This window comes from Hylobates moloch, unplaced genomic scaffold (genome assembly GCF_009828535.3).
Source record: "Hylobates moloch isolate HMO894 unplaced genomic scaffold, HMol_V3 SCAFFOLD_12, whole genome shotgun sequence".
In the NCBI taxonomy this organism is placed as follows: Eukaryota; Metazoa; Chordata; class Mammalia; order Primates; family Hylobatidae; genus Hylobates; species Hylobates moloch.
The window spans coordinates 55785135-55808309 of NW_026652287.1; positions in this window are offsets into that span (position 1 = coordinate 55785135).

Genomic DNA, 23175 nt, shown 5'->3' on the forward strand with positions numbered 1-23175 from the left:
TTCTTTTGATTGAGCAGTTTTGTTACACTCTCTTGGAAGAATCTGCAACTGGACATTTGGAGTACTTTTAGGCCTATGGTGAAAAAGGATATATATTCCCACAAAAACTACACAGATGCATTCTGCGAAATTTCTTAGGGATGTGTGTATTCATCTCACAGAGTGAAAGCTTTCTCTAGTTTCAGCAGGTTTGAAACTGTCCTTTTCCAGAATCTGCAAGTGGATATTTGGGATAATTTCGTCCAATGCGGGTTATGAAATATGTTCAAATAAAAACTAGACAGAAGCATTCTGAGCAACTTCTTTCTGATACATGCATTCAATACACAGAACTGAACCTTTCTTTTGATTGAGCAGTTTGGAAACACTCTGTTTGAAGTATCTGCAAGTGGACATTTGGAGTGCTTTGAGGCCTATGCTGAAAAAGCATATAGCTTACCATAAAAGCTACACAGAAGCATCCTGCGAAATTTGTTTGTGATGGGTGTGTTCATCTCACAGAGTTGAAGCTTTCTCAAGGTTCAGCAGGTTTGAAACAGTCTTGTTCCAGAATCTGCAAGTAGATATTTGGGATTATTTGGTCCAATACGGGTTATGAAATAACTTCACATAAAAACTAGGCAGAAGCATTCTGAACAATTATTTTCAGAACGGTGAATTCAACACACAGAGTTCAACATTTCTTTTGATTGAGCAGTTTGGAAACACTCTGTTTGAAGAATCTGCAAGTGAACATTTGGATTGCTTTGAGGTCTATGATGAAAAATGATATATCTTCCCACAAAAACTACACAGAAGTATTCTGCGAAATTTCTTTCTGATGTGGGTATTCATCTCACAGAGTTAAAGCTTTCTCTAGGTTCAGCAGGTTTGAAACAGTCTTTATCTGGAATCTGCAAGTGGATGTTTGAGATTATTTCATCCAATGTGGGTTATCAAATACCTTCATATAAAAATTAGACTGAAGCATTCTGAACAATATCTTTCTGATGTATGCATTCAAAACACAGAGCTGAAACTTTCTTTGATTGAGCAGTTTGGAAACACTCTGTTTGAAGGATCTGTAAGTGGACATTTGAGTGATTTGAGGCCTATGGTGAAAAAGGATATATCTTCCCACAAAAACTACACAGAAGCATTCTGCGAAATTTCTTTGTGATGTGTGTATTCGTCTCACAGAGTTAAAGGTTTCTCTAGTTTCAGCAGGTTTGAAACAGCCTTTTTCTTGGATCTACAAGTGGATATTTCAGATTATTTCGTCTAATGCGGGTTATGAAATATCTTCATATAAAAATTAGACCGAAGCATTTTGAAAACTTCCTTCTGATGTATGCATTCAATACATAGAGCTGCATATTTCTTTTGATTGAGCAGTTTGGAAACACTCTGTTTGAAGAACCTGCAAGTGGACATACGGACTGCATTGAGTCCTATGTTGAAAAAGTATATATCTTCCCACAAAAGCTACACAGAAGCAATCTGCGAAATTTATTTGTGATGTGTGTATTCACCTCACAGAGTTGAAAATTTCTCTAAGTTCAGCAGATTTGAAACAGTCTTTTTCCAGAATCTGCAAGTGGATATTTGAGATTATTTGGTCCAATGCGGGTAATGGAATATCTTCACATAAAAACTAGGCAGAAGCATTCTGAGCAACTTCTTTCTGATCAGTGAATTCCACACACAGAGATGAACATTTCTTTTGATTGAGCAGTTTTGTAACACTGTCTTTGAAGAATCTGCTAGTGGACATTTGGAATGCTTTGAGGCCTATGGTGAAAAAGTTATATCTTCCCACAAAAATTACACAGAAGCATTCTGCGAAATTTCTTTGTGATGTGTGTATTCATCTCACAGTGTTAAATCTTTCTCTAGGTTCAGCAGGTTTCAAACAGTCTTTTTCTGGAAACTGCAAGCGGATATTTGAGATTATTTCGTCCAATGTGTGTTATGAAATATCCTCATATAAATACTAGAGAGAAGCATTCTGAACAAATTCTTTCTGATGTATGCATTCAATACACAGAGCTGAGTCTTTCTTTTGATTGAGCAGTTTGGGAACACTCTGTTTGAAGAATCTACATGTGACATATGCATGGCTTTGAGTCCTACATTGAAAAAGTATATATCTTCCCACAAAAGCTACACAGAAGAATTCTGTGAAATTTCTTTGTGATGTGTGTATTCTTCTCACAGAGTTGAAACTTTCTCTAGGATCAGCAGGTTTGAAGCAGTCTTTTTCCAGAATCTGCAAGTGGATTTTTGAGATTATTTCGTCCCATGCGGATTATGAAATATCTTCTTCCCACAAAAACTACACAGAAGAATTCTGCAAAATTCCTTTGTGATGTGTGTATTCATCTCACAGAGTTAAAGCTTTCTCTAGGTTCAGCAGGTTGGAAACTGTCTTTTTCCAGAATCTGCAAGTGGATATTTGAGATTAATTCATACAGTGCGTGTTATGAAATATCTTCACATAAAAAATAGACAGAAGCATTCTGAACAACTACTTTCTGATTGGTGCATTCAACACACAGAGTTGAACCTTTCTTTTGATTGAGCAGTTTTGTAACACTCACTTTGAAGAATCTGCAAGTGGACATTTGGAGTGCTTTGGGGCCTATGGTGAAAAAGGATATATCTTCCCACAAAAACTACACAGAAGCATTCTGCGAAATTTCTTTGCGATGTGTGTATTCACCTCACAGAGTTAAAGCTTTCTCTAGGTTCAGCAGGTTTGAAACAGTCTTTTTCCAGAATCAGCAAGTGGATGTTTGAGATTATTACGTCCAAAGAGGCTTATGAATTATCTTCACATAAAAACTAGATAGAAGCATTCTGAACAACTTCTTACTGATCAGTGCATTCAACACACAGAGTTGAACCTTTCTTTTGATTGAGCAGTTTTGTAACACTCTCTTTGAAGTATCTGCAAGTGGACATTTAGAGGGCTTTGAGGCATATGGTGAAAAAGGATATATCTTCCCACAGAAACTACACAGAAGCATTCTGCGAAATTTCTTTCTGATGTTTGTATTCACCTCACAGAGTTAAAGCTTTCTCTAGGTTCAGCCGGTTTGAAACAGTCTTTTTCTAGAATCTGCAAGAGGATATTTGAGATTATTTCATCCAATGTGGGTTATGAAATATCTTCATATAAAAACTAGACAGAAGCATTCTGAACAACTTCTTTCTGACCTATGCATTCAAAACACAGATCTGAACTTTTCTTTTGATTGAGCAGTTTGGAAACACTCTGTTTGAAGAATCTGCAAGTGGACAGTTTGAGTGCTTTGAGGTCAATGTTGAAAAAGGATATATCTTCCCAGAAAAACTACACAGAAGCATTCTATGAAATTCCTTTGTGATGTGTGTATTCATCTCACAGAGTTAAAGCTTTCTCTAAGTTCAGCACGTTTGAAACAGTCCTTTTCCGGAATCTGCATGTGGATATTTGAGATTATTTTGTCCAATGCGGGTTATGAAATATCTCCACATAAAAACTAGGAAGAAGCATTCTGAACAACTTCTTTCTGATCAGTGGATTCAACACACAGATTTGAACCTTCGTTTTGATTGAGCAGTTTGTAACACTCTCTTTGAAGAATCTGCTAGTGGACATTTGGAGTGCTTTGAGGCCTATGGTGAAAAAGGAAACCTCCTCCTACAAAAACTACACAGGAGCATTCTGTGAAATTTCCTTGTGATGTGTGTATTCATCTCACAGAGTTGAAGCTCTCTCCAGGTTCAGCAGGTTTGAAACGGTCTTTTTCTAGAATCTGCAAGTGGATATTTGAGATTATTTCTTCCAATGCGGGCTATGAAATGTCTTTACATAAAAACTAGACAGAAGCATTCTGAACAACTTCTTTCTGATCGGTTCATTCAACACACAGAGTTGAACATTTCTTTTGATTGAGCAGTTTTGTAATACGCTCTTTGAAGAATCTGCAAGTGGACATTTGGTGTGCCTTGAGGCCTACTGTGAAAAAGGATATCTCTTCACACAAAAACTACACAGAAGCATTCTGCGAAATTTATTGTGATGTGTGCATTCATCTCACAGAGTGAAATCTTTCTCTAGTTTCAGGAGGTTTGAAAGATTCTTTTTCCAGAATCTGCAAGTGGTTATTAGAGAATATTTCGTTCAATGCGGGTTATGAAATATCTTCATATAAAAACTAGACAGAAGCATTGTGAACAACTTATTTCTGATGTATGCATTCGATACACAGAGCTGAACCATTCTTTTGATTGACCAGTTTGGAAACACTCTGTTTGAAAAATCTGCAGGTGGGCAGTTGGAATGGTTTGAGGCCTATGTTGAAAAAGGATATATCTTCCCAGAAAAACTGCACAGCAACATTTTGCGAAATTTCTTTTTGATGGATGTATTCATCTAACAGAGTTAAACCTTTCTCAAGATTCAGCAGGTGTGAAACAGTCTTTTTCCAGAACCTGCAAGTGGATATTTGAGTTTATTTCGTCCAATGCGTGTTGTGAAATATCTTCACATAAAAACTAGACAGAAGCATTTGGAAAAACTTCTTTCTCATATATGCGTTCAACACACAGAATTGAACATTTCTTTTGATTGAGCAGTTTTGTAACACTCTCTTTGAAGAATCTGCAAGTGGACATTTGGAGTGCTTTGAGGCCTATGGTGAAAAAGGATATATCTTCCCACAAAAACTACACAGAAGAATTCTGCGAAATTTCTTCTTGATGTTTGTATTCATCTCAGAGAGTTAAAGCATTCTTTAGGTTCAGCAGATTTGAAACAGTCTTTTTCTAGAATCTGCAAGTAGATATTTGAGATTATTTCATCCAATGCTGGTTATGATATATCTTCAAATAAAAACAAGACAGAAGCATTCTGCACAACTTCTTTCTGAGCTATGCATTCAATACACAGAGCTGAAACTTTCTTTTGACTAGCAGTTTGCAAACACTCTGTTTGAAGAATCTGCAAGTGGACATTTGGAGTGCTTTCAGGCCTATGGTGAAAAAGGATATATCTTCCCACAAAAACTACACATAAGCATTCTGCGAAATTTCTTTCTGATGTGTGTATTCATCTCACAGAGTTGAAGCTTTCTCTAAGTTCAGCAGGTTTGAAACAGTCTTTTTCCAGATTCTGCAATTTGATATTTATTTCGTCCGATGCGGGTTATGAAGTATCTTCACTTAAAAATTAGACAGAAGCATTCTGAACAGCTTCTTTGTCACCGGTGTATTGAACACACAGAGTTGAACCTTTCTTTTGATGGAGCAGTTTTGTTACACTCTCTTGGAAGAATCTGCAAGTGGAAATTTGGAGTGCTTTGAGGCCTATGGTGAAAAAGGATATATCTTCCCACAAAAACTACACAGACGCAGTCTGAGAAATTTCTTAGTGATGGGTATATTCATCTCACCGAGTGAAAGCTTTCTCTAGTTTCAGCAGGTTTGAAACTGTATTTTTCCAGAATCTGCAAGTGGATATTTGAGATAATTTCGTGCAATGCGGGTTATGAAATATTTTCACATAAAAAGTAGACAGAAGCGTTGTGAACAACTTCTTTCCAATGTATGCATGCAATGCACAGAGCTGAAACTTTCTTTTGATTCAGCAGTTTGGAAACACACTGTTTGAAGAATCTGAAAGTGGACATTTGGAGTGCTTTTAGGCCTATGTTGAAAAAAGATATATCTTCCCACAAAAGCTACACAGTAGCATTCTGCGAAATTTCTTTCTGATGTGTGTATTCATCTCACAGAGTTAAAGCTTTCTCTAAATTCAGCAGGTTTGAACCAGTGTTTTTCTAGAATCTGCAAGTGGATAGTTGAGATTATTTCATCCTAAGCGGGTTATGAAATATCTTTACATAAACACTAGACAGAAGCATTCTCAACAACTTATTTCTCATCGGTGCATTGAATACACAGAGCTGAACCTTTCTTTTGATTGAGCAGTTTGGATACACTCTGTTTGAAGTATCTGAAGTGGACATTTGGAGGGCCCTGAGGCCTACAGTGAAAAATGTTTTACCTTCACAGGAAATGTACACAGAAACATTCTGCGAAATTTCTTTCTGATATGTGTATTCATCTCAGGGAGTTAAAATTTTCTCTAAGTTCAATAGATTTGAAACAGTCTATTTCTAGAATCTGCAAGTGGACATTTGAGATTATTTCATCCAAAGCGGATTATGAAATATCTTCACATAAAAACTAGAAAGAAGCATTCTGAACAACTTCTTTCTGGTCGGTGCATTCAATACAGAGAAATGAACCTTTCTTTTGATTGAGCAGTTTGGAAACACTCTGTTTGAAGGATTTGCAAGTGGACATTTTGAGTGCATTGAGTCCTATGGCGAAAAAGGATATATCTTCCTAGGAAAACTACACAGAAACATTCTGCGAAATTTCTTTCTGATGTGTGTATTCATTTCACAGAGTTAAAGCTTTCTCTAAGTTCAGCAGGTTTGAAACAGTCTTTTTCTAGAATCTGCAAGTGGATAGTTGAGATTATTTCGTCCGAAGCGGGTTATGAAATATCTTTACATAAAAACTAAACACAAGCATTCTGAACAACTTCCTTCTGATCGGTGCATTCAATATACAAAGCTGAACCTTTCTTTTGATTGAGCAGTTTGGAAACACTCTGTTTGAAGTATCTGCAAGTGCACATTTGGAGGGCACTGAGGCCTACAGTGAGAAAGGATATATCTTCCCTGGAAAACTACACAGAAACGTTCTGTGAAATTTCTTTCTGATGTGTGTATTCACGTCACGGAGTTAAAGCTTTCTATAAGATCAGCAGGTTTCAAACCGTATTTTTCTAGAATCTGCAAGTGGATATTTGAGATTATTTCATCCGAATTGGGTTATGAAATATCTTTACATAAAAACTAAACACAAGCATTCTGAACAACTTCTTTCTGATCGGCACATTCAATACACAGAGCTGAAGCTTTCTTTTGATTGAGAAGTTTGGAAAATGTTTGTTTGAAAAATCTACAAGTGCACATTTGGAGGGCATTGAGGCCTATGGTGAAAAAGTTTATATCTTCCGAGGAAAACTACACAGAAACATTCTGTGAAATTTCTTTCTGATGTGTGTATTCATCTCATGGAGTTAAAGCTTTCTCTAAGTTCAGCAGGTTTGAAATAGTCTTTCTCTGGAATCTGCAGGTGGATATTTGAGATTATTTCATCCAAAGCGGATTATGAAATATCTTCACATAAAAACTAGAAAGAAGCATTCTGAACAACTTCTTTCTGATCGGTGCATTCAATACACAGAGCAGAAGCTTTCTTTTGATTGAGCAGTTTGGAAACACTCTGTTTGAAGAATCTGCAAGTGGACATTTGAATGGCTTTGGGACCTATGGTGAAAAAGGATATATCTTCCCAGAAAAACTACACAGAAACATTCTGTGAAATTTCTTTCTGATGTGCGTATTCCTCTCACGGAGTTAAAGCTTTCTATAAGATCAGCAGGTCTGAAACAGTGTTGTTCTAGAATCTGCAGGTGGATATTTGAGATTATTTCATCCAAAGCGGTTTATGAAATATCTTCACATAAAAACTAGAAAGAAGCATTCTGAACAACTTCTTTCTGGTCGGTGCATTCAATACAGAGAAATGAACCTTTCTTTTGATTGAGCAGTTTGGAAACACTCTGTTTGAAGGATTTGCAAGTGGACATTTTGAGTGCATTGAGTCCTATGGCGAAAAAGGATATATCTTCCTAGGAAAACTACACAGAAACATTCTGCGAAATTTCTTTCTGATGTGTGTATTCATTTCACAGAGTTAAAGCTTTCTCTAAGTTCAGCAGGTTTGAAACAGTCTTTTTCTAGAATCTGCAAGTGGATAGTTGAGATTATTTCGTCCGAAGCGGGTTATGAAATATCTTTACATAAAAACTAAACACAAGCATTCTGAACAACTTCCTTCTGATTGGTGCATTCAATATACAAAGCTGAACCTTTCTTTTGATTGAGCAGTTTGGAAACACTCTGTTTGAAGTATCTGCAAGTGCACATTTGGAGGGCACTGAGGCCTACAGTGAGAAAGGATATATCTTCCCTGGAAAACTACACAGAAACGTTCTGTGAAATTTCTTTCTGATGTGTGTATTCACGTCACGGAGTTAAAGCTTTCTATAAGATCAGCAGGTTTCAAACCGTATTTTTCTAGAATCTGCAAGTGGATATTTGAGATTATTTCATCCGAATTGGGTTATGAAATATCTTTACATAAAAACTAAACACAAGCATTCTGAACAACTTCTTTCTGATCGGCACATTCAATACACAGAGCTGAAGCTTTCTTTTGATTGAGAAGTTTGGAAAATGTTTGTTTGAAAAATCTACAAGTGCACATTTGGAGGGCATTGAGGCCTATGGTGAAAAAGTTTATATCTTCCGAGGAAAACTACACAGAAACATTCTGTGAAATTTCTTTCTGATGTGTGTATTCATCTCATGGAGTTAAAGCTTTCTCTAAGTTCAGCAGGTTTGAAATAGTCTTTCTCTGGAATCTGCAGGTGGATATTGGAGATTATTTCGTCCAAAGCGGGTTTTGAAATATCTTCACATAAAAACTAGACAGAAGCATTCTCAACAACTTATTTCTGATCTGTGCATTCAATACACAGAGCAGAAGCTTTCTTTTGATTGAGCAGTTTGGAAACACTCTCTTTGAAGAATCTGCAATTGGACATTTGGATGGCTTTGGGGCCTATGGTGAAAAAGGACATATCTTCCCAGGAAAACTACACAGAAACATTCTGCGAAATTTCTTTCTGATGTGCGTATTCCTCTTACAGAGTTAAAGCTTTCTATAAGATTAGCAGGTTTGAAACAGCGTTGTTCTAGAATCTGCAAGTGGATATTTTAGATTATTTCATCCGAAGCCGGTTATGAAATATCTTCACATAAAAATTATACAGAAGCATTCTGAACAACTTCTTTCTGATCAGTGCATTCAATACACAGAACTGAACCTTTCTTTTGATTGAGCAGTTTGGAAACACTCTGTTTGAAGGATCCGCAAGTGGACATTTTGAGGGCATTGAGGCCTATGGTGAAAAAGGATATATCTTCCAAGGAAAACTACACAGAAACATTCTGTGAAATTTCTTTCTGATGTGTGTATTCATCTCATGGAGATAAAGCTTTCTCTAAGTTCAGCAGGTTTGAAACAGTCTTTTTCTAGAATCTGCAAGTGGATATTTGAGATTATTTCTTCCGAAGCGGGTTATGAAATATCTTTACATAAAAACTAAACACAAGCATTCTGAACAACTTCTTTCTGAACAGTGCATTCAATACACAGAGCTGAACCTTTCTTTTGATTGAGCAGTTTGGAAACACTCTGAAGAATCTGCATGTGGACATTTGGAGGGAATTGAGGCCTATGGTGAAAAAGGATATGTCTTCCCAGGAAAACTACACAGAAACGTTCTGTGAAATTTCTTTCTGACGTTTGTGTTCATCTCATGTAGTTAAAGCTTTCTATAAGATCAGCAGGTTTGAAACAGTCTTTTTCTAGAATCTGCAAGTGGATATTTGATATTATTTCGTCCAAAGCGGTTTATGAAATATCTTAACATAAAAACTAGACAGAAGCATTCTGAACAACTTCTTTCTGATCGTTGCATTCAACTAACAGAGTTGAACCTTACTTCTGATTTAGCAGTTTTGAAATACTCTTTTTGTAGAATCTGCAAGTGGACATTTGGAGAATATTGAGGCCTATGGTGAAAAAAGAAATATCTTCCTGTAAAAACTACATGGAAGAATTCTGTGAAACTTCTTTCTGATCTGTGCATTTAACTAAAAGAGTTTAACCTTACTGTTTTTTTTTATTACTATTTTTTTTTTATTATACTTTAGGGTTTTAGGGTACATGTGCACAATGTGCAGGTTTGTTACATATGTATCCATGTGCCATGTTGATTTCCTGCACCCATTAACTCGTCATTTAGCATTAGGTGTATCTCCTAATGCTGTCCCTCCCCCCTCCCCCCACCCCACAACAGTCCCCGGAGTGTGATGTTCCCCTTCCTGTGTCCATGAGTTCTCATTGTTCAATTCCCACCTATGAGTGAGAACATGTGGTGTTTGGTTTTTTGTCCTTGCGATAGTTTACTGAGAATGATGTTTTCCAGTTTCATCCATGTCCCTACAAAGGACACGAACTCATCATTTTTTATGGCTGCATAGTATTCCATGGTGTATATGTGCCACATTTTCTTAATCCAGTCTATCGTTGTTGGACATTTGGGTTGGTTCCAACTCTTTGCTATTGTGAATAGTGCTGCAATAAACATACGTGTGCATGTGTCTTTATAGCAGCATGATTTATGGTCCTTTGGGTATATACCCAGTAATGGGATGGCTGGGTCAAATGGTATTTCTAGTTCGAGATCCCTGAGGAATCGCCACACTGACTTCCACAATGGTTGAACTAGTTTACAGTCCCACCAACAGTGTAAAAGTGTTCCTATTTCTCCACATCCTCTCCAGCACCTATTGTTTCCTGATTTTTTAATGATGGCCATTCTAACTGGTGTGAGATGGTATCTCACTGTGGTTTTGATTTGCATTTCTCTGATGGCCAGTGATGATGAGCATTTCTTCATGTGTTTTTTGGCTGCATAAATGTCTTCTTTTGAGAAGTGTCTGTTCATGTCCTCTGCCCACTTTTTGATGGGGTTGTTTGTTTTTTTCTTGTAAATTTGTTTGAGTTCATTGTAGATTCTGGATATTAGCCCTTTGTCAGATGAGTAGGTTGCAAAAATTTTCTCCCATTCTGTAGGTTGCCTGTTCACTCTGATGATAGTTTCTTTTGCTGTGCAGAAGCTCTTTAGTTTAATGAGATCCCATTTGTCAATTTTTGCTTTTGTTGCCATTGCTTTTGGTGTTTTAGACATGAAGTCCTTGCCCACGCCTATGTCCTGAATGGTATTGCCTAGGTTTTCTTGTAGGATTTTAATGGTTTTAGGTCTAACATATAAGTCTTTAATCCATCTTGAATTAATTTTTGTATAAGGTGTAAGGAAGGAATCCAGTTGCAGCTTTCTACATATGGCTAGCCAGTTTTCCCAGCACCATTTATTAAATAGGGAATCCTTTCCCCATTTCTTGTTTTTGTCAGGTTTGTCAAAGATCAGATAGTTGTAGCTATGCGGCATCATTTCTGAGGGCTCTGTTCTGTTCCATTGATCTATGTCTCTGTTGTGGTACCAGTACCATGCTGTTTTGGTTACTGTAGCCTTGTAGTATAGTTTAAAGTCAGGTAGCGTGATGCCTCCAGCTTTGTTCTTTTGGCTTAGGATTGACTTGGCGATGCGGGCTCTTTTTTGGTTCCATATGAAGTTTAAAGTAGTTTTTTCCAATTCTGTGAAGAAAGTCATTGGTAGCTTGATGGGGATGGCATTGAATCTATAAATTACCTTGGGCAGTATGGCCATTTTCACGATATTGATTCTTCCAACCCATGAGCATGGAATGTTCTTCCATTTGTTTGTATCCTCTTTTATTTCATTGAGCAGTGGTTTGTAGTTCTCCTTGAAGAGGTCCTTCACATCCCTTGTAAGTTGGATTCCTAGGTATTTTATTCTCTTTGAAGCAATTGTGAATGGGAGTTCACTCATGATTTGGCTCTCTGTTTGTCTGTTATTGGTGTACAAGAATGCTTGTGATTTTTGTACATTGATTTTGTATCCTGAGACATGCTGAAGTTGCTAATCAGCTTAAGGAGATTTTGGGCTGAGACAATGGGGTTTTCTAGATATACAATCATGTCATCTGCAAACACGGACAATTTGACTTCCTCTTTTCCTAGTTGAATACCCTTTATTTCCTTCTCCTGCCCGATTGCTCTGGCCAGAACTTCCAGCACTATGTTGAATAGGAGTGGTGAGAGAGGGCATCCCTGTCTTGTGCCAGTTTTCAGAGGGAATGCTTCCAGTTTTTGCCCATTCAGTATGATATTGGCTGTGGGTTTGTCATAGATAGCTCTTATTATCTTGAGATACGTCCCATCAATACCTAATTTATTGAGAGTTTTTAGCATGAAGGGTTGTTGAATTTTGTCAAAGGCCTTTTCTGCATCTATTGAGATAATCATGTGGTTTTTGTCTTTGCTTCTGTTTATATGCTGGATTACAATTATTGATTTGCGTATGTTGAACCAGCCTTGCATCCCAGGGATGAAGCCCACTTGATCATGGTGGATAAGCTTTTTGATGTGCTGCTGGATTCGGTTTGCCAGTATTTTATTGAGGATTTTTGCATCGATGTTCATCAAGGATATTGGTCTGAAATTCTCTTTTTTGGTTATGTCTCTGCCAGGTTTTGGTATCAGGACGATGCTGGCTTCATAAAATGTGTTAGGGAGGATTCCCTCTTTTTCTATCGATTGGAATAGTTTCAGAAGGAATGGTACCAGTTCCTCCTTGTACCTCTGGTAGAATTCAGCTGTGAATCCGTCAGGTCCTGGACTCTTTTTGGTTGGTAAGCTATTGATTATTGCCACAATTTCAGAACCTGTTATTGGTCTATTCAGAGATTCAACTTCTTCCTGGTTTAGTCTTGGGAGGGTGTATTTGTCAAGGAATTTATCCATTTCTTCTAGATTTTCTAGTTTATTTGCATAGAGGTGTTTGTAGTATTCTCTGATGGTAGATTGTATTTCTGTGGGATCGGTGGTGATATCCCCTTTTTCGTTTTTTATTGCAACTATTTGATTCTTCTCTCTTTTCTTCTTTATTAGTCTTGCTAGCGGTCCATCAATTTTGTTGATCTTTTCAAAAAACCAGCTCCTGGATTCATTAATTTTTTGAAGGGTTTTTTGTGTCTCTATTTCCTTCAGTTCTGCTCTGATTTTAGTTATTTCTAGCCTTCTGCTAGCTTTTGAATGTGTTTGCTCTTGCTTTTCTAGTTCTTTTAATTGTGATGTTAGGGTGTCAATTTTGGATCTTTCCTGCTTTCTCTTGTGGGCATTTAGTGCTATAAATTTCCCTCTACACACTGCTTTGAATGTGTCCCAGAGATTCTGGTATGTTGTGTCTTTGTTCTCGTTGGTTTCAAAGAACATCTTTATTTCTGCCTTCATTTCATTATGTACCCAATAGTCATTCAGGAGCAGGTTGTTCAGTTTCCATGTAGTTGAGCGGTTTTGAGTGAGTTTCTTAATCCTGAGTTCTAGTTTGATCTATTAGGTCCACTTTATATTGACCAATTCAATCTGGATATCCTTCAATTTCTGTCTAGATGATCTGTCTGATTTGATAGTGGGTAAAAGGAGTTTAAGTCCCTTTGTAGGTCACTCAGGACTTGCTTTATGAATCTGGGTGCTCCTGTGTTGGGTGCATATATATTTAGGATAGTTAGCTCTTCTTGTTGAATTGATCCCTTTACCATTATGTAATGGCCTTCTTTGTCTCTTTTGATCTTTGTTGGTTTAAAGTCTATTTTATCAGAGACTAGGATTGCAACCCCTGCCTTTTTTTGTTTTCCATTTGCTTGATAGATCTTCCTCCATCCCTTTATTTTGAGTCTATGTGTGTCTCTGCACGTGAGATGGGTTTCCTGAATACAGCACACTGATGGGTCCTGACTCCTTATCCAGTTTGCCAGTCTGTGTCTTTTGATTGGAGCATTTAGCCCATTTACATTTAACGTTAATATTGTTATGTGTGAATCTGATCCTGTCATTATGATGTTAGTTGGTTATTTTGCTCGTTAGTTGCTATTGTTTCTTCCTAGCCTCGATGGTCTTTACAATTTGGCATGTTTTTGCAGTGGCTGGTACCGGTTGTTCCTTTCCATGTTTAGTGCTTCCTTCAGGAGCTCTTTTAGGGCAGGCCTGGTGGTGACAAAATCACTCAGCGTTTGCTTGTCTGTAAAGTATTTTATTTCTCCTTCACTTATGAAGCTTAGTTTGGCGGGATAGCAAATTCTGGGTTGAAAATTCTTTTCTTTAAGAATGTTGAATATCGGCCCCCACTCTCTTCTGGCCTGTAGAGTTTCTGCTGAGAGATCAGCTGTTAGTCTGATGGGCTTCCCTTTGTGGGTAACCCGACCTTTCTCTCTGGCTGCCCTTAACATTTTTTCCTTCATTTCAACTTTGGTGAATCTGACAATTATGTGTCTTGGAGTTGCCCTTCTCGAGGAGTATCTTTGTGGCGTTCTCTGTATTTCCTGAATCTGAATGCTGGCCTGCCTTGCTAGATTGGGGAAGTTCTCCTGGATAATATCTTGCAGAGTGTTTTCCAACTTGGTTCCATTCTCCCCATCATTTTCAGGTACACCAATCAGACGTAGGTTTGGTCTTTTCACATAGTCCCAAATTTCTCGGAGGCTTTGTTCATTTCTTTTTATTCTTTTTTCTCTAAACTTCCCTTCTCTCTTCATTTCATTCATTTCATCTTCCATCAGCGATACCCTTTCTTCCAGTTGATCGCATCTGCTACTGAGGCTTCTGCAATCTTCGCGTAGTTCTCGAAACTTGGCTTTCAGCTCCATCAGCTCCTTTAAGCCCTTCTCCATTGGTTATTCTAGTTATCCATTCTTCTAATATTTTTTCAAAGTTTTTAACTTCTTTGCTATTGTTTTGAATTTCCTCTCGTAGCTCAGAGTAGTTTGATCGTCTGAAGCCTTCTTCTCTCAACTCATCAAAGTCATCCTCCATCCAGCTTTGTTCCGTTGCTGGTGAGGAACTGCGTTCCTTTGGAGGAGGAGAGGTGCTCTGTTTTTTAGAGTTTCCAGTTTTTTTGTTCTGTTTTTTCCCCATCTTTGTGGTTTTATCTACTTTTGGTCTTTGATGATGGTGATGTACAGATGGGTTTTTGGTGTGGATGTCCTTTCTGTTTGTTAGTTTTCCTTCTACCAGACAGGACCCTCAGCTGCAGGTCTGTTGGAGTTTACTAGAGGTCCATTCCAGACCCTGTTTGGCTGGGTGTCAGCAGCGGTGGCTGCAGAACAGCGGATTTTCGTGAGACCACAAATTCAGCTGTCTGATAGTTCGTCTGAAAGTTTTGTCTCAGAGGAGTACCCGGTTGAATGAGGTGTCAGTCTGTCCCTACTGGGGGGGTGCCTCCCAGTTAGGCTGCTCAGGGGTGAGGGACCCACTTTAGGAGGCAGTCTGTCCGTTCTCAGATCTCCAGCTGCATGCTGGGAGAACCACTACTCTCTTCAAAGCTGTCAGTCAGACAGGGACCTTTAAGTCTGTGGAGGTTCTTGCTGAGTTTTTGTTTGTCTGTGCCCTGCCCCCAGAGGTGGAGCCTAGAGAGGCAGGCAGGCCTCCTTGAGCTGTGGTGGGCTCCACCCAGTTCGAGCTTCCTGGCTGCTTTGTTTACCTAAGCAAGCCTGGGCAATGGCGGGCGCCCCTCCCCCAGCCTCGCTGCCGCCTTGCAGCTTGATCTCAGACTGCTGTGCTAGCAATCAGCGAGACTCCGTGGGCACAGGGCCCTCCGAGCCAGGTGCGGGACACAATCTCCTAGTGTGCCGTTTTCCAGGCCCGTTCGAAAAGCGCAGTATTGGGGTGGGACTGACCCGATATTCCAGGTGCCGTCTGTTTCCCCTTTCTTTGACTAGGAGAGGGAACTCCCTGACCCCTTGCGCTTCCTGAGTGAGGCAATGCCTCGCCCTGCTTCGGCTCGCGCACAGTGCGCTTCACCGACTGTCCTGCACCCACTGTTAGGCACTCCCTAGTGAGATGAAACCGGTACCTCAAGCAGAAATGCAGAAATCATCCGTCTTCTGTGTCGCTGGGGCTGGGAGCTGGAGACCGGAGCTGTTCCTATTCGGCCATCTTGGCTCCACCCTCCTTAACCTTACTTTTGATGGAGCAGTTTTGAAACACTCTTTCTGTTTAAATTGCAAGTGGACATTTGAGAGCTTTTAGGCCTATCGTGGAAAAAGGAATATCTTCAAATAAAAACTAGACAGAAGCATTCTGTGAAACTTCTTTTTGATCTGTGCACTCAACTAACAGAGTTTAATCTTACTTTTGATGTAGCAGTTTTGAAACACTCTTTTTGTAGAATCTGCAAGTGGACGTTAGGAGAATTTTGAGGCCTGCGGTGAAAAAAGAAATATCCTCCCCTAAAAACAACACAGAAGCATTCTGTGAAACTTTTTTCCTATCAGTGCATTCAACTAACAGAGGTGAACCTTGCTTTTGATTGAGGAGTTTTGAAACACTCTTTATGTATAAACTGCAAGTGGATATTTTGAGTACTTTGAGGCCCTTCGTGGAAAAACGAATATCTTCAAATGAAAACTACACAGAATCATTCTGTGAAACTTCTTTCTGACCTGTGCAGTCAACTAACAGAGTTTGACCTTACTTTTGATTGAGCAGTTTTAAAACACTCTTTCTGTATAAACTGCAAGTGGAAATTTCGAGCGCTTTGAGGCCCATCGTGGAAAAAGAAATATCCTCCAATAAAAAATACACGGAAGCATTCTCTGAAACTTCTTTCTGATCTGTGCATTCAACTAACAGAGTTGAACCTTTCTTTTGATTGGGGAGTTTTGAAACACTCTTTCTGTATAAACTGCTAGTGGACATTTGGAGCACTTTGAGGCCCATCGTGGAAAAAGGAATATCTTCAAATAAAAACTACACGGAAGCATTCTGTGAAACTTCTTTCTGATCTGTGCATTCAGCTAACAGAGTTGAACCCTACTTTTGATGGAGCAGTTTTGAAACACTCTTTTTGTAGAATGCGTAAGTGGACATTTGGAGAACTTTGAGGCCTATGGTGAAAAAAGAAATATCTTCCCCTAAAAATTACACGGAAGAATTCTGTGAAACTTCTTTGTGTTCTGTGCATTCAACTAACAGACTTTAACCTTACTTTTGATGGAGCAGTTTTGAAACACTCTTTTTGTAGAATCTGCAAGTGGACATTTGGAGAACATTGAGGCGTATCATGGAAAAAGGAATATCTTCAAATAAAAACTACACAGAAGCATTCTGTGAAACTTCTTTCTGATCTGTGCATTTAGCTAACAGAGTTGAACATTACTTTTGATTGAGAAGTTTTGAAACACTCTTTCTGTACAAACTGCAAGTGGATATTTGGAGCGCTTAAAGGCATATTGTGGAAAAAGAAATATCTTCAAATGAAAACTACACTAAAGCATTCTGTGAAACTTCTTTCTGATCTGTGAATTCAACTAACTGAGTTGAACCTTACTTTTGATTGAGCAGTTTTGAAACACTCTTTTTGTAGAATCTGCAAGTGGAAATTTGGAGAACATAGAGGCCAATGTAAAAAAAGAAATATCTTCCCCTGAAAACTACACGGAAGAATTCTGTGTAACATCTTTCTGTTCTGTGCATTCAACTAAAAGAGTTTAAAATTACTTTTGATGGAGCAGTTCCTAAACACTCTTTCTGTGTAAACTGCAAGTGGACATTTCGAGTGCTTTGAGGCCCATCGTGGAAAAAGAAATATCTTCAAATAAAAAATACACAGAAGAATTCTCTGAAACTTCTTTCTGATCTGTGCATGCAACTTACAAGTTGAACCTTACTTTTGATTGACAAGTTTTGAAACACTCTGTAAACTGCAAGTGGACATTTGGAGTGCTTGGAGGCCTATTGTGGAAAAAGGAATATCTTCAAATAAAAACTACACAGAAGCGTTCTGCGAAACTTCTTTCTGACCAGTGCATTCAACTAACAGAGTTGAAACTTATTTTTGTTTGAAGAGTTTTGAAACACTCTTTCTGTGTAAACTGCAAGTGGACATTTGGAGCGATTTGAGGCCCATCTTGGAAAAGGTATATCTTCAAATAAAAACTACACAGCAGCATTCGGTGAAACTTCTTTCTGATCTGTGCATTCAACTAACAGAGTTGAAGTTTACTTTTGATAGAGCAGGTTTGAAAAACTCTTTTTGTTGTATCTGCAAATGGACATTTGGAGAAAATTGAGGCCTACATTGAAAAAAGAAATATCTTCCCCTAAAAACTACATGGAAGAATTCTGTGAAACTCCTTTCTGATCTGTGCATTCAACTAACAGAGTATAACTTTACTTTTGTTGGAGCAGTTTTGAAACACTCTTTCTGTATAAACTGCAAGTGGACATTTGGAGCGCTTTGGGGCCAATCGTGGAAAAAGGAATATCTTCAAATAAAAACTACACAGAAGCATTCTGTCAAACATCTTTCTGATCTGTGCATTCAACTAACAGAGTTGAACCTTACTTTTGATTGTGGAGTTTTGAAACACTCTATCTGAATAAACTGCAAGTGGACATTTGGAGCGCTTTGAGGCCTATCGTGGAAAATGGAATATCTTCCAATAAAAACTACTCAGAAGCATCCTGTGAAACTTCTTTCTGATCCGTGCATTCAACTAACAGAGTTGAACCTTACTTTTGATTCAGCAGTTTTGAAGCACTCTTTTTTAAGAATCTGCAAGTGGACATTTGGAGAACATTGAGGCCTACGGTGAAAAAATAAATATCTTCCCCTATAAACTACACAGAAGAAATTTGTGAAACTTCTTTCTGATCTGTGCATTCAACTACCAGAGTTTAACCTTACTTTTGATTGAGCAGTTTTGAAACACTGTTTCTGTATAAACTGCAAGTGGACATTTGGAGAACATTGAGGCCTACGGTGAAAAAAGAAATCTCTTCCCGTAAAAACTGCACGGAAGAATTCTGTCAAACTTCTTTCTGATCTGTGCATTGAACTAAAAGAATTTAACCTTACTTTTGATGTAGAAGTTTTGAAACACTCTGTATAAACTGCAGGTGGACATTTGGAACGCTTTGAGGCCTATCGTGGAAAAAGGAATATCTTCAAATAAAAATTACACAGAAGCATTCTGTGAAACTTCTTTCTGATCTGTGCATTCTACTAACAGAGTTGAACATTACTTTTGATGGAGCAGTTTTGAAACACTCTTTTTGTAGAATATGCAAGTGGACATTTGGAGCACATTGAGACCTATCGAGGAAAAAGGAATATCTTCAAATAAAAACTACATGGAAGCATTCTGTGAAACTACTTTCTGATCTGTGAAATTCAACTAACAGAGTTGAAGCTTACTTTTGATGGAGTAGTTTTGAAACACTCTTTTTGCAGATTCTGCAAGTAGACATTTAGAAAACATTGAGGCCTATGGTGAAAAAAGAAATATCTTCCCCTAAAACCTACACGGAAGAATTCTGTGAAACTTCTTTCTGATCTGTGCATTCAGCTAACAGATTTTAAGCTTAGTTTTGATGGAACAGTTCTGAAACACTCTTTCTGTATAAACTGCAAGTGGACATTTGTAGCGCTTTGAGGCCCATGAAGGAAAAAGGCATATCTTCAAATAAAAACTACACAGAAGCATTCTGTGAAACTTCTTTCTGATCTGTGTATTTAACTAACAGAGTTGAACTTTACTTTGGATGAAGCAGTTTTGAAACACTCTTTTTGTACAATCTGCAAGAGGACATTTGGAGAATATTGACGCCAATCGTGGAAAAAGGAATATCTTCAAATAAAAACTACACAGAAGTATTCAGTGAAACTTCTTTCTGATCTGTGCATTCTACTGATAGAGTTGAATCTTACTTTTCATTGAGGAGTTTTGAAACTCTCTTTCTGTATAAACTGCAATTGGACATTTGTAGCGCTTTGAGGCCTATTGTGTAAAAAGGAATATCTTCAAATAAAAACTACACAGAAGCATTCAGTGAAACTTCCTTCTGATTTGTGCATTCAAGTAACAGATTTGAAACTTACTTCTGATTGAGCCATTTTGAAACACTCTTTTTGTAGAATCTGGAAGTGGACATTTGGAGAATATTGAGGCCTATGGTGAAAAAAGAAATATCTTCCCCTAAAAACTACACACAACAATTCTGTGAAACTTCTTTCTGATCTGTGCATTCAACTACCAGAGTTTAACCTTACTTTTGATAGAGCAGTTTTGAAACCCTCTTTCTGTATAAACTGCAAGTGGACATTTGGAGCGCTTTGAGGCCCATCGTGGAAAAAGGAATTTCTTCAAATAAAAACTACACAGAAGCTTTGTGTGAAACTTCTTTCTGATCTGTTCATTCAACTAACAGAATTGAACCTTACTTTTGATTGAGGAGTTTTGAAACTCTCTTTCTGTATAAATTGCAAGTGGACAATTGGAGCACTTTGAGGCCCATCATGGAAAAAGGAATATCTTCAAATAAAAACTACACGGAAGCATTCTGTGAAACTTCTTTCTGATCTGTGCATTCAACTAACAGAGTTGAACCCTACTTTTGATGGAGCAGTTTTGAAACACTCTTTTTGTAGAATCTGCAAGTGGACATTTGGAGAACATTGAGGCCAATGGTGAGAAAAGATATATCTTTCCCTAAAAACTACACAGAAGCATTCTGTGAAACTTCTTTCTGATGTGTGCATTCAACTAAAAGAGTTGAAGCTTACTTTTGATTGAGCAGTTTTGAAACACTCTTTTTGTAGAATCTGCAATTGGAAATTTGGAGAAAACTGAGGCCTATGGTGAGAAAAGAAATATCTTCCCCTAAAAACTACACGGTAGAATTCTGTGAAACTTCTCTCTGATCTGTGCATTCAACTAACGGAGATTAACCTTACTTTTGATGGAGCAGCTTTGAAACTCTCTTTCTGTATAAACTGCAAGTGGACATTTTGAGCGCGTTCAGGCCTATCGTGGAAAAAGGAATATCTTCAAATAAAAACTACACAGAAGCATTCTGTGAAACTCCTTTCTGCTCTGTGCATTCAAATAACAGATTTGAACCTTACTTTTGATGGAGCAGTTTTCAAACACTCTTTTTGTAGAATCTGCAAGTGGACTTTGGAGAACATTGAGGCCTATGGTGAGAAAAGAAATATCTTCCTCTATAGAGTACACAGAAGTATTCTGTGAAACTTCCTTCTGATCTGTGCATTCAACTAACAGAGTTGAACCTTACTTTTGATTGAGGAGTTTCAAAACACTCTTTCTGTATAAACTGCAAGAGGACATTTGGAGAATATTGAGGCCTAAGGTGAAAAAAGAAACATCTTGCCATGAAAACTACACGGAAGAATTCTGTAAAATTTCTTTCTGATCTGCGTATACAACTAACAGAGTTTAACCTTACTTTTGATGGAGCAGTTTTGAAACACTCTTTCTGTATAAACTGCAAGTGGACATTTGGAGCGCTTTGAAGCATATTGTGGAAAAATGAATATCTTCAAATAAAAACTACACAGAAGGATTCTGTGAAACTTCTTTCTGATCTGTGCATTCAACCAATAGAGTTGAACCTTACTTTTGATGGACCAGTTTAGAAACACCGTTTTTGAAGAATCTGCAAGTGGACATTTGGAGAATATTGAGGCCTATGGTGAGAAAAGAAATATCTTCCCCTAAAAAGTACACAGAAGCATTCAGTGAAGCTGCTTTCTGATCTGTGCATTCAACTAACAGAGTTTAACCTTACTTTTGATGGAACAGTTTTGAAACACTATTTCTGTATAAACTGCAAGTGGACATTTGGAGTGCTTTGGGGCTTATCGTTCAAAAAGGAATATCTTCAAATAAAAACTACAGAGAAGCATTCTGTAAGACTTCTTTCTGATCTGTGCATTCAACTAAGAGAGTTGAGCCTCATTTTGATGGAGCAGTTTTGGAACACTCTTTTTGTAGAATCTGCAAGTGGACATTTTTGAACATTGAGGTCTATCTTGGAAAAAGGAATATCTTCAAATGAAAACTACACCTAAGTATTCTGTGAAAATTGTATCTGATCTATGCGTTCAACTAACAGAGTTGAACCTTACTTTTGATTGAGGAGCTTTCAAATACTCTTTCTGTATATACTGCAAGTGGACATTAGGAGCGCTTTCAGGCACATCGTGGAAAAAGGAATATCTTCAAATAAAAACTACACGGAAGCATTCTGTGGAACTTCATTCTGATCTGCACATTCAACTAACAGAGTTGAACCTTACTTTTGATTGAGGAGTTTTGAAACACTCTTTCTGTATAAACTGCAAGTGGACATTTGGAGCGCTTAGAGGGCTATCGTGGAAAAAGGAATATCTTCAAATAAAAACTACACGAAAGTATTCTGTGAAACTTCTTTCTGATCTGTGCATTCAACTAACAGAGTTGAACCTTACTTTTGATGGAGCAGTTTTGAAACACTGTTTTTGTAGTATCTGCATGTGGACATTTGGAGATCATTGAGGCCTATGGTGAGAAAAGATATATCTTTCCCTAAAAACTAGACAGAAGCATTCTGTGAAACTTCTTCTGATCTGTGCATTCAACTAAAAGAGTTGCACCTTACATTTGATTGAGCAGTTTTGAAACACTCTTTTTGTAGAATCTGCAATTGGAAATTTGGAGAACACTGAGGCCTATAGTGAGAAAAGAAATATCTTCCCCTAAAAACTACACGGAAGAATTCTGTGAAACTTCTCTATGATCTGTGCATTCAACTAACGGAGATTAAGCTTACTTTTGATGGAGCAGTTTTGAAACACTCTTTCTGTTTAAACTGCAAGTGGACAATTGGAGCGCTTTCAGGCCTATCGTGGAAAAAGGAATATCTACAAATAAAAACTACACAGAAGCATTCTGTGAAACTTCTTTCTGATCTGTGCCTTCAGCTAACAGAGTTGAATCTTACTTTTGATGGAGCAGTTTTTAAACACTCTTTTTGCAGTATCTACAAGTGGACATTTGGAGCACTTTGAGGCCTATCGTGGAAAAAGGAAAGTCTTCAAATAAAAACTACACAGAAGCGTTCTGTGAAACTTCTTTCTGATCTCTGCATTGAACTAACAGAGTGGAACCTTACATTTGATTGAGGAGTTTTGAAACACTCTTTCTGTATAAACTGCAAGTGGACATTTGGAGCGCTATGAGGCCTATCTTGGAAAAAGGAATATCTTCAAATAAAAACTACACAGTAGCATTCTGTGAAACTTGTCTCCTACCTGTGCATTCAACTAACAGAGCTGAACCTTACTTATGATGGAGCAGTTTTGAAACAATCTTTTTGTTGAATCTGCAAGTGGACATTTGGAGAACATAGAGGCCTATGGTGAGAAAAAAAAATCTTCCCCTAAAAACTACAGAGAGGCAATCTGTGAAACTTCTATCTGATCTGTGCATTCAACCAACAGAGTTGAACCTTATT